Genomic DNA, 13,040 nt, shown 5'->3' on the forward strand with positions numbered 1-13,040 from the left:
GAAAGATGGAAAGATCTCTGATCAAATGCATAATGGAGTGAGCAGAACTAGGAGAATAATTTATATAATAACATGGAAAAACTTTTTTTTAAATATAGTAGAAAAACAACTTTTTAAAACTGTAGAAATGTAATCAACACATGGTAACCATGTGTTCAAAAGAATACATATGAAATATGCTTCCATGGGCTCCTGTTTATTGAGGTCACGCATCTAGGGATGATTTTTTAAAAATATTAGTTAATATTTAAAATGGTAATTTCTTCATTTATCTTGGCTTAGCATCTAGCCCTTGGAGTAATGATCTCTGTTTCTTTCCTCTTGAATCCACATTGAAAAAATGTTAATATTTAGAGGAGGGTACTTGACCTGGGATCCCTGAATACATCCTGGGTCTGTAAATTTGGATGGGAAAATAATTACACATTTGTTTTCATGAATCTCTGAAATTTTGCATTTTCTTTAGTTATATAAAAACATTCTGAAAAGAGGTCCACATGTTCACCAGACTACCAAAAAGATGGAAGACACTAAAAGCTTTAGGAAGTCTTGAATTAAAAGGACAGGAAAGTTCTACTATACCAATACCTCACTTAAACCTTGTAGGAAGGTAAGGATTCTAAAAGATAAAAGAGAAAATCATTAATTGATTAAAACCTTACTTTGTCTCTGAATTAGGCCCATAATTTCAGCTGAGACATGGGGATTGCCTGACAAAACCAAGACTAATTTTAAATAACAGAGTTCAGATTTGAACCTAAAATTCAAACCTAAACTCAATCATGATTCTAGATTTAGTGCTTTCCCTGATTATGCCAGGCTTCCTTTTAGGAACATTTGCATTTTATATTCCATAGCACTTTATAGCTACAAAGCACTTAATATGTTATGTAAATTCTCACAACAGGACTCCTTGCTGCAGAACTAGAATTAGGCAAACTTTTGTCCTGATTTCTTTCTTTCCTTTTTTTTTTTTTTAATTTTTTTTATTTTAAGGAAGCTCTTACAAATTATAAAACATATAAAACTTATAGATTAATGAACTTATATTTTATTCTTGACAAACTTCTAGAGCATATAATTAAAAGGATGATTTGGGAACATTAGAAAGGGAAATGATATGATCATTAAAAGCTCACTTTTTCATTAACAGCTGAGTAGGAAGTAAACTGGTAACCCCACCAGAGGACTGAAAAAATACCCTGATCATGAGGAAACCTTCTGCTAGCTTAGGGCTTTGAGTGCCATCTTGTGGCTTACATAGATGAATATAGCACTACCCAGCTTATTACAGCCATGTCTCCTCACTCCCAAATGAAAGTGTCCCTGAAGGAGGGACTAATTAATCAAAATGTTTTTGGGGAGAGGGAGAAAGCTTTGTAGCAATTTCTCGAAATAAAGGTCTAATAGAATAGATAAGGATCTCATATACATCTATAAGACTAATACATGCTCCCCAAGTAATCAGTGATCAAAAGGTATAAACAGTTTATAACCAGAAATAGAAATTAATCAAAAAGATGTTCAAATTCCCTAATACTCATAGAAATGTAAATCAAGATAATCTTAAATTACTATCTTAATCACACTGGAATGACAAAAAATGGGGGGAAATGGCCAGACCTTGTTGCAACTGGGGAATGTGTTGGTGAGACTAAAGTAACCATTTTAGAGAGTCTTAGGGCAATGGATGAATGCAAAAACATTAAGGACTTAATTGGTCTTCCATCTTCTGGGAACTCCATCATCCAACTGGTGTAAGCTGCCCTTCCCTACCTTTCTTCTTTTTGATAAGGGGCTGGAGGGGCTTGCCCCACAACTGTTACTTAGGAGAAGGAATTGGCCTTTAGGTCAGAGGAGCATAGAGGCTGCAGCTTCTCCCATGTAGAGTTTGGGATGGAAAAGTGAGCACCCCAGCAAGAGAAGGAAAGAAGGGAACATTGGAGGAAAAGAGGTCCCCATAGTTCTGCTCCACTGCTCCACTAAACCATATAGTCACTTATGGAAACTGGGAAGTAGTGGCTGGGGCATTAGAGGTAAGGGTGACTGCTGGGTCCTCTAACACCTCATTACATTATGTAGTAAGAAGCATGGACCCGACCAAATCTTTTGAGGTTCCATTGCTAGGATCTGAAAAACATCATAACAAGGAAAAACAAATCTATCTGCACATATGCATGCAAATCTGCCCCATTTAAAAAAGCAAAAGTTTGGTCAATAATTGATGGCTGACTGCATAAATGAGGCACCCTTGACACAATGAATAGAGAACCTTTAAGTTACAAAGCTATATTGACTGATTACCCTAGAAAAGTCACCTAAATCCATGAGTTGCCTCATTGATATCTAGGACACTGACATGTTGGATAATTTTTATATGGATCATACAGCCAGAATGTGTCAGTGACTGGATTTGAATGGAAACATTCTTGACTCTAAGGACAGCTCTCTGTCGATTACTGTTATGCTACATGCTTGTTATTCAGTTTCCTATTTTAGAAAATTATAATTGTATTACATGAATCTTTTTTTGTTAATAGATATTTTCCTTTGTCTATATATCAAATCAATGTCATCTCCATATACCAAATAATCTAACCTAATTATACATATGGATTAATTCCCTTAATTGTTTACAATGTGTATATAGTTTAATTTACAAGAGCATGTCTACTCTTCTAGGAACTTAAAAGACCAATTTTATGAAACATGGATATATTCTTTCAGTTCATTTATTTGGTAATGCATATATATATATACAGATATATATAGATAGGGATATTCATTTATTTGTTAAATATATATATATATATATATTTAACAAATAAATGAATATCCCTATCTATTTGCATCATCCAACCAATGATGTTTTCCTAGGAGGAGGCAAAATGTCTAATGCTTAATTGTTCTTGTAAATTATTGGGGTCATAAAACCAGCTTTTATAAACACAGTAAATAAATTCAATCTTGATTCAGTACCTATAAAAGTAATAATCAGCCAAATGACCAGCAGATGTCAGTACAGGCAAAATACACCTACCTTGTCATCATTGCTTCACTTTACCTAGAATTTAAGAACTAGAAGGAATTTGCTTCACTTTACCTAGAATTTAAGAACTAGAAGGAATCTTAGAGGTCATCCAGTCCAACTCCCTCGAATTTACAGATGAGAAAAATGAGTCCCAAAGGGATTAAATAAATTCTCCCATGGTCATGCTAACAATGGCTTGAGACTAGAAGAACTAACATCTCCCAGTTCCAAGCCCAGTTTTCTTTCCATTCGATTAGGCTACCTTATTATATACCTAGAATAATAGCTCGGTTTTGTCAGAAGCCTAAGAATTATGTCAAATAATAGTCATTGGGTTGTTTTTTCTCATTGATAACAGTGACTAGTAAAGAGAAAATTGCAACCCTATTGTTATTCACCATGTCTCTGAGATTTGGGTCATAGAATTTAGAACTATCAGAAACCTTAGGCATTATCTACAACTTTAATATTACAGTTGAGGAAACTGAAACCTAAAAAGGAAATATAGCGGAGCTTGTATTTAAACCTAAGTATTCTATTTGGCCACTGCTATCTATGTAATTCTGGATTCTATTAATTTGTATTCATTCATTCAATCATTCATTCTTTAAACAAGTACAATAAGGATAAATAAAAGGAATCCTCATCAGTTCTAACATGTAGCATGTCTAGAACTAGTTCTCTTTGGTGACATATTTATCCTAGTCCTTTCCTGTGGACCATGAACACTGGCTTAATCATGAAAGGCTTAGAATAATAGAACTCCTACAAAAGTACTTTGATCATCTCCCTCAAACTCCATGGTGGCTACAGTAGTAGGGAAGGAGGAGACTGTGTCAAAGCTTCATCTAAGGATTGGTCATTAAAACAGGAAGAATCACCCACTCAGTAGACTTTCAAAGGAGTCTCTCTTCCCTCTATCCTTCTTTCTCCTCCAACTCTAGAACTTGTGATAAGACTCTCTGTCTTTGTTTGAAGGGTGGCAGAGGGGTGGATACAGGGGTAAAATTGAGACAAGATCTAAATTGTTACTTCTTCTGTCTTGAATTTCTTTCTAGAGTACTGGTAACCTAAATGTCAATCTTTGATAGATATTTCAAGTCTTAAACTCAATCTTGTGAGTTTGGGAGGTCCAAAACTCTTGGATTCCTCAGCTGTTGCCAGTTACACTTGTGAGGAAACCTTCAACATCTACTACAGCACTTCCTGGAGAACAACAATACCACTGACAGGAAGAAGAACATAATCCCTGATCTGGTTTGTCAGAAGATAAGACCTTTGAGAGAAACAGTATAAAAATTGAGGAGAATATAAAATGCCTATTCAAGAGTTCACAAAATGTTTCATGTTCAGATGTTTTAAGTATTAACTTATCAGGAGACTAAATAATACTGTTACTGTTTTATATTTTAAGTTTTTTCTCAGATTGTGCTTTTGTGAGTCCTTTGCATATTTAACATTTCTTTTCTGTGAAAGAAGTAAATAAATGTCCTGTCCCTGTTCTGTACTTTGTACTTTGTATATGTACTTTGAGTATTTTTTCTATTCCCCTTTTGGGATGACTCTATGCATTAGACAAACCTAAGTTTTAAGTGTTTTCCACAGGTTTCTGTGAGAATGTAAAAAAACACAAATTTTGAAAGAGCCAGATTCCTGGAGATCAGGCTCCCTAGGATAGAACCTTGGCAATATATGGCTCCACAGATAAGGACCTTGAAAAGAAGTCAAGCACTCCAATTTCCCCAATTCTATGTGTGTTGTCACAACAGTATTTATCCAATACTCACTCTGTATCAAGCACTATGCTAAATTCTGCAGGAGATTTGAAAGAAATATAAAACACAGATTCTGTTCCTGTGGAATTTATCATTAGGGAAAAGAGTTAGCATGAAATTTAGAACTGGAAGGGATCGTAGAAATCTTCTATTCCAACTCCCTTACTCTACAAATGAGATAGAGAAGGTTAATTCATTCACACTTGCCTAATATCACAAAGGTCTCAGGTCATATAACTCGAGATTAATCATGAGCAGACAATTCTAAATCAATATGGCAGTTAGAAATGGTAGTGTGGTACAGACCATCCATCTGTCTATTTATACTTACACACCCAATATATGTATGTGTATATATGTATATGTATATCTGCACGTGTGTATATGTATACATAAATACAGAGAGGACACAATGGTAATGGAATTCAGAGTGGGAAAACTAATGTGATATTAAACTACTATATGGGAAACATGTAGGGAGTGAGTTTGAGCTGAATCTTATGGAGCAAGAATTTCATGTAAAGGGGATAGCATGAGCAAAATCACTGAGACAGGAAGAAACAGTGGTTATGGAGAATAAAGAAAGGTGATGATGATGATGATGATGATGATTTGCATTTATATGACATTTTAAGGTTTCTAAAGTTCCTTACATATGAGGTATATGCTCTGGGACTACCTCAAATACCTAAAAGCACTGGTAGCCTAAATCCCTAGAGCTTGACTCCTGCTTCTCTCCTTCATGTTCTAGCATATTTCTAAGAAGCTGGGAGTGTCATTTTAATGCTATAAATCATAAGCCCCTACCTATGTGTTTTTCCCATTGATAATCAGTTGGTATCAATTAGTCAGCCAGACAGTTAGCTTTCAGAAAGAGTACTAAGGTGATATAAGAACTATTGTGGTGTGCCATCCTCTCTCATTTATACGTATACAATAAGGGGTAAGTGGAATCAAGGATAGAAAGCACATGTGGCAAAGGGGTGACTCACAGTTCTTCACTATTTCTAGTTTGTCCTTTGGCTCCCATTGTATTCACTATTGTCAGACATTTCTAGGATGACAATGAAAATCAAAAAGTACAAATCTTCTAACTCTCCAAAATTCATAAGGTCCTCCTTTTGTCAAGAGAAGATTGCTTCTTCAAATCTCCTCTATCTTCCAAGTAATTTCTTTGAAGAATTTGATTTATCATTAGAATCTCTTGGATTCCACAGTAATTTTTTATTTTACATAAAGCCCACAGGGCATGACAGAATTTCTCCATCTAATCCCAATACATTTCCTGTATAGTTTCATTTTATTTCAATCAATTGCTTTTGCTTGCTTGCTTGATTCAATAGAGATATTTAGACCTTGTTCAGACCTAGTTCAGGCTTCTGTTATTCATTGTTAAAATTTCATAAGTCAAAACACACATGCTCACAAAGAGTTTGATTTATTGACTTGCAAATTATGCAAATTAACAATGTTAATAATGTAAACTAAATTTAAAAGTATGTGTATTTATATATTTCTTCCCTATACTATCCTCTAGCTCAGTTATTAAATATTTATCAGCACACCCTGGTTGCATCATACGAAGCAATTTTTTTTTTCTTACAGATGAGGAAACTAAGACTGAGAGAGATTAAGTAATTTACCAAGCCTCACTGAGTAAATTGAAACACAATTTTTACCCAGATTTTCTTGATTCCAAAGAATCCCATGTTCTCTCTATCCTTTTACACTGGAAAGGCCAAATGGAAGTAAGGGGATCTTTATTAAAGAGAAGTTAGTGATATGTAAGATGGGGTTAGCCTTGACTTGAAGTTTTAGGAGTCTGATTTTAATGAGGGGAAAGAAAGGGGGAACCCCATTTCTCAGTGCAAAGATCCCATGAGGTGTAGTGTCCCCTGTAAATGAATTTACAGGCCTGAAAACCTAGATTGATAAACAAAAGGTTTATTGTAGAAATTTGGAAGTAAAGCTCAGTTAGAAAGATGCCAGGGCCAGAGGTGGCCGCTGGGTGACAGGAACCATGTGTTGGTGGGAGGACTCCTGCAAAGAGAGGGCTCCAGTTCATTTCTTTTATACCTAGAAAATGATGGGCAATACTCCCTAAGTTCTTGGCGGGCTTTTCAGTTAGCTCAGATCAAGTGAAGGCTGGGGGAAGCTGACATAATAGTGGGGCTGGGCCCGGATATTCAAAGAGTGCCTTTGACGGGGATTTGTGAATCAAGGTCAGCCATGGGTTGGGCAATTAGAAAGGAATCTTAAAGGGACCTCAGCCCCCATTAATTTGATCTCATAGGCAATAGGAAAACACTATAGATTTTATTTTTTTTTTATTTTATTTGGTAAGTAGAGAACATGATTGTTTTACTGGATGGATCAGAGTATGCTAAGCTAAAGTTTGTCACTAAGCATTTTACTGGCAGCAACCCTAAAGAATCTGCACTAATTTTGGTCATTCATAGTAAAAAGTTCCCACAAAAATTAACTTGATAATTGATGCTCATCCTCAACTCACCCTGAGCTTAGGACCTATTAAAAACAATGCATACTCTAGCTACACAGTCCAAAGCAAATTTAGCTCCTCCAAAGTGATGGACAAAAACCAACTCACTGTGTTTGACTCCCTCTGAAATCTGGTTTAAATAAATGTTTGTGGTTGAATTTTTCTTAATCAGGAAACTACTGAACCACAAAACCAAAAGAAAAGAAGAAAAGGCCATAGTAAGAAAAATTGTATTTTTTTCTTTATTATTCTTCTAATGAAAAAAAGATACTGTTAATGGGACTGGTCCCATAAGGAACCTATTGTTCACATCTTTTTGATGTGACATGAATAAAGTTATGTTCAATTTTGTGCTTGGAGGGATTTGTCCTAGTCTTCCTTTTAACTTTAGCTAGCTAGCTCTTTGTGTATCAAAACAATACCTAGCGGCTTCTCCTTAGTTTCTTTAATAAATAAACTCTTTTAGTTAAAATAGTATTTTTCCTGAGTAAAGCAGATTTTTCCTGAGTCAAACTTTCTTGAGTACAAAACTGGGTAGGTTACATTTTAATTATCCAGGAATTCTTTTTTTTTCTTTAATAGCTTTCTATTTTTCCAAATACATGCAAAGATAGTTTTCAACATTCATTTTTGCAAAACTTGTATTACAAATTTTCCCTTCTCTTTCCCCCACTCCTTCTCATAGAGAGCAAACAATCCAGTATAGGTTAAACAAGTGCAATTCTTCTAAATATATTTCCGTATTTGTCATGCGGAACAATAAAAAACAAATCAAAGGGTGAAAGAAAAAAAAAAAAAGAGAAAAACAACCAACAACAAAACAAAAAAAAAAGTGAAACTATTATACTTTGAGCCACATTCAGTTTCCACAGTTCTCTTTTTGGATGCAAATGGCTCTTTCCATTACAAGATGGATTAGAATTACCTTGAATCACCTCATTGTTGAAAAGAGCCAAATCCATCACAGTTTGATATTCATATAAACTTGTTGTTGCTGTGTACAATGTTCTCTTGGCTCTACCCACTTTACTTATCATCAGTTCATGCAAGTTTTTCCATGCTTTTCTGAAATCAGTCGGCTCGTCATTTCTTATGAGACAATAACATTCCATTACATTCATATTCTATAATTAATTCAACCATTCCCTAACTGATGAGCATCTTTGCCACTACAAAAAGGGCTACTGCAAATATTTTTGCACATGTGGGTCCTTTCTCCATTTTTATGATCTCTTTGGGATACTGACTCAGTAGAGACACTGCTGGATCAAAGGGTATGCATAATTTGAAAGTCCTTTTTAGCATAGTTCCAAATTGCTCTCCAGCATGGTTGGATCAGTTCACAACTCCACCAAAATTGCATTAGTGTTCCAGTTTTCCCACCTCCCCTCCAACATTTATGATTGTCTTTTCCTGTCATCTTAGCCAAACTGAGAGGTATGAAATGGTTGTCTTAATTTGCAATTTTCTAATCAATACCGACTTAGGAATTCTTAAAAGATAGTCTAAGTATACCTTCCTCTTCCCCATGCCTTTCCCAATTCTCTAAATGGATTCAGAGTCTTTTCCTTAGAGCCAGAAGGATTGTATGTTAATCATTTAAAGGGTTGATATAGGGGCCTTTAATCAATAATATTTTTCTTTAGTTATCATAAGGTCCTTTATTTTATAAGGCAACTTTGTAAATCATCTTCTATTTAAACAATTCAGGTCATTAATGGAAAGAAAAAAAATTGAAACTAGTAATACCACAGAACAAGCACAAATGTAGATAAATGTAGCCTGTTTTCATTTGCTACTACAAAAAGTGATTAATGGATTTCCCAATTTTCCTAGATCATGTCAAGATTTTTCCATAAGTTAAGTTCAGTGCATTATAATACATCTAGGAATAAAAAATTTCACTAATGGCACAAGCATAGGTAGATAAGATGTTAAAAACCAAAGTTCTAGAACCTGAAAAAGCAGAGTTTAGAAAATTTTGATTCCTGCTAAGAGGGAAGCATATGGCTAGCTATTTTGCCCTCATTAGAGAGGGGTTACAATTATACCTATATATATTGTTATTCTAGAAGAAATAATTTTTAGGTTCAAGCTATATTCCCATTTGCTTACTCTTAACCATAAAGAATATGCCAGAACTTGATTCTCAACAAAAGTGCTGGTTACACAAAGACCATGACACACAGTAAACAGCAACTCATTTGCCCAAGCCAATAGCAAATGGAAGACAGAGAAATTGTAAGGATGAGAATATAATGAATAGCACACATCGTAAAGAATTCTCTGGCTTCAAGCAAGGTATTTCTACTCACCCAAGAGAATCCCAGATTATACCCAAAGGAAAATTTTCTGAAGCTTCTAATGCAGGAAGTTGGGGCTAGGGATATGATCAATGTGCCAATTTCTTCCCAGAATTTTTCTTTCAGGAACTACTCTTTGAAGAGAATCTAAAACTATATATGCTCTGCAATTTGGAACTATGCTCAAAAAGTTATCAAACTGTCCATACCCTTTGACCCAGCAGTGTTGCTACTGGGCTTATATCCCAAAGAGATCTTAAAGAAGGGAAAGGGACTTGTATGTGCAAAAATGTATGTGACAGCCCTCTTTGTAGTGGCCAGAAACTGGAAACTAAATGGATGCCCATCAATTGGAGAATGGCTGAATAAGTTGTGGTATATGAATGTCATGGAATATTATTGTTCTGTAAGAAGTGACTAGCAGCATGAATACAGAGAAGCTTGGAGAGAACATGAACTGTTGCTGAGTGAAATGAACAGAACCAGGAGATCATTATATACTTCAACAACAATACTATATGAGGATCAATTCTTATGGACATGGCTCTCTTCAACAATGAGATGAACCAAATCAGTTCCATTTGTTCAACAATGAAGAGAACCAGCTATGCCCAGCAAAAGAACTATGGGAAATAAGTATGAACCACAACATAGCATTTCCACTCTGTTTTTGTCTACCTACATTTTTTTATTTCCTTCTCAGGTTATTTTTACCTTATTTCTAAGTCTGATTTTTCTTATGCAGCAAAATAACTGTGTAGATATGTACACATATATAATATTTAACATATTTAATATGTATTGATCTACCTGCCATCTAGGGGAGGTGGTGGGGGGAAGGAGGGGGAAAGTTGGAACAGAAAGTTTTGCAAAGGTCAATGCATAAAAATTACCCATGCATATATCTTGTAAATAAAAAGCTATAATAAAAAGTAACAATAATAAACAAATAAATAGATAAATTAAAACTATATATGTTCTGTTTCATAACTAGAAAGATCTCTCCTTTCCCCAATTCTTACCAACTCTGCCCTTTTGTATGATTATGAGCAAGTAACTGAACCTCTTTAAAATCCTCATTGCATTCAGGCCAGTTCCAATAATCTTGTGATGAAGATAGTCATCTGTACCCAGAGAGAGGACTGTGGGAATTGAGTGTAAATCACAACATAATATTTTCACTCTTTCTGTTGCTGTTTGCTTGCATTTTGTTTTCCTTTTTGATCTCATTTTTCTTATGCAGCATGATAATTGGGAAATATGTATAAAAGAATTGCACCTCTTTAACATATATTGGATTACTTGCCACCTAGGGAAGGGGGTGAAGGGATGGGAGGAAAAAAATTTGGAACACAAGGTTTTGCAAGAGTGAATGTTGAAAATTATCTATACATATGTTTTGAAAATAAAAAGCTTTAATAAGAAAAAAAAAAGAAAGTTAAAAAAAAACCCCTCATCTCCAAAATGAAAATATCCTGGGGCAGCTAGATGACTCAGTGGATAGAGTGTTGAGCCTAGAGCTTGGAAGATTCATCTTCCTGAGTTCAAACACTTATTAGTTGTGTGATCATGGGCAAGACACTTAACCCTGTTTGCTTCAGTTTCCTCATCTATAAAATGAGCTAGAGAAGGAAATGGCAAACCATTCCAGTATCTTTGTCAAGACAACCTCAAATGGGGTCAGGTAGAATAGGACATGACTGAACAACAATGACATCTATTTCATAGAGTTGTACTAAGAAAAAGCAATTTGTAAACTGCAGAGTGCTATATAAATGCAAGTGGAACTTGGCAAGTAGGAGTTTTCCTCATTGGTATTTAATTCTATAAATGATATTCACTTCCAAAGGTTATATGGTATATAGAGACTCAGGAAATCTAAATTTCCATCTTGCCTCTGCTACTTAGAGCTATGTGACTTAATGTAAGTCTGGACCTCCATTTGGATCTTGATTCCATAAAATGAAGGGCTGAATGAACTAGATTGTTTTAAGTTCCTATATAGCTCTAAAATTCTATGATTCTATGAATTCAGTTACTCTTATTTCAGAAAATACTTGTTGAATTGTGCAAAGACTATGGTCAATACAAAGAATAGAGGAGGCAATGTGGTACCGTGGAAAGAGCAATAGATTTGAAGGTGGAAATTCAAATCCTAGTTCTGCCATTTATTATCTGTATGAACTTGGATCTCTCCTGGGTATCAGTTTTATCAAATATAAAATAAGGAAATAGGAAAATATATGGCCTTTGGGGTCTCTTCCATCTCTGATTCAATAATCCTATGAGTAAAATTTCACCCTTTGTTAGGTTTTTACTAAGGGCTAATGAGATAATGAGATATTAGGTTCTTACTAAGTGCTAAGTCGGTAGGTACTTAACAATTCTCCAGTTCCGGCCTTTAGAGGAGTTTTACTCCTTTGAACTCCTGGGGAGGAGCTTACATGTTTAGGAGGAGCAAGTTCATTGGTTGAAGTATTTTTCCCCAGAAGCCCTTGCGTTATCCCACACCCATTCTCTGGGAAGATAAAAGAGGGCGGCACTCCAGAGATAGAGTCTTGTCTGGGCCAGACTTGGGGTGGCTCTCTGGAGGGAGAAAGTCAGAGTTGGTGGCAGTTGAGACAGTAGATCTCCTCCCAGAGAGCGATCAGCAGTTTCTGGAGACAACAGTACATTACAACCCTTGCTCTCATGGAACTTACAGTCTAACAAGGTTGATAAGGTATAGTTAATGCAAGGTATAGTGTGAAAATATAATAAAGGATGTACAAAGGAGAAATTAATCATTCCTAGTTGGAGACTCTTACAAATTTTCATATAGGAACTGTCATTTGATCTGGGCCTAAGAGGATGGTTAGGAATGCTTGGTCCTCACTTTCTTTGACCCTCCAGGTGACAGCTAAGATTTCTAATGAAGAGTGGGAGCTAAACCATCTCCATCCTGGCATCATGACAACTCACAAATGGCAGACTTTGTGCTTACACTCATAGCTTCCTTTGTGTAACCTTAGATAACTGGACATCAACTGAGAAGAAGAAATATTCTGGTTTAGGAACAATTTTAGAGTCCATGAGATGATCAAGTGCAACTGACTGGCAGCATGGAGAGCTTCTTCATCAGGGAAGATGATTATCAAAAAAAGAGGAGAACAAGTCACTAACTTAACTTTTGAGAATATAGAATGAGGGAGACAGTAACAAGACAAGGTGAAATGTAAAAAGCCTAATCAATAGTCTGGCAGACTACTTTTTAAAAAAATAATAAAAACTTTATTTTTCCAAAACACACTCAAAGTTAGTTTTCAGCATTCACCCTTGCAAAACCTTCTGTTCCAAATTTTTCTCCCTTTCTTCCTCCCTCCCCTTTCCCCAGATAGTAAGCAATCCAAAATAGATTAAACATGTACAATTCTTCTAAACATATTATACAT

This window comes from Sminthopsis crassicaudata, chromosome 2 (genome assembly GCF_048593235.1).
Source record: "Sminthopsis crassicaudata isolate SCR6 chromosome 2, ASM4859323v1, whole genome shotgun sequence".
NCBI lineage: Eukaryota > Metazoa > Chordata > Mammalia > Dasyuromorphia > Dasyuridae > Sminthopsis > Sminthopsis crassicaudata.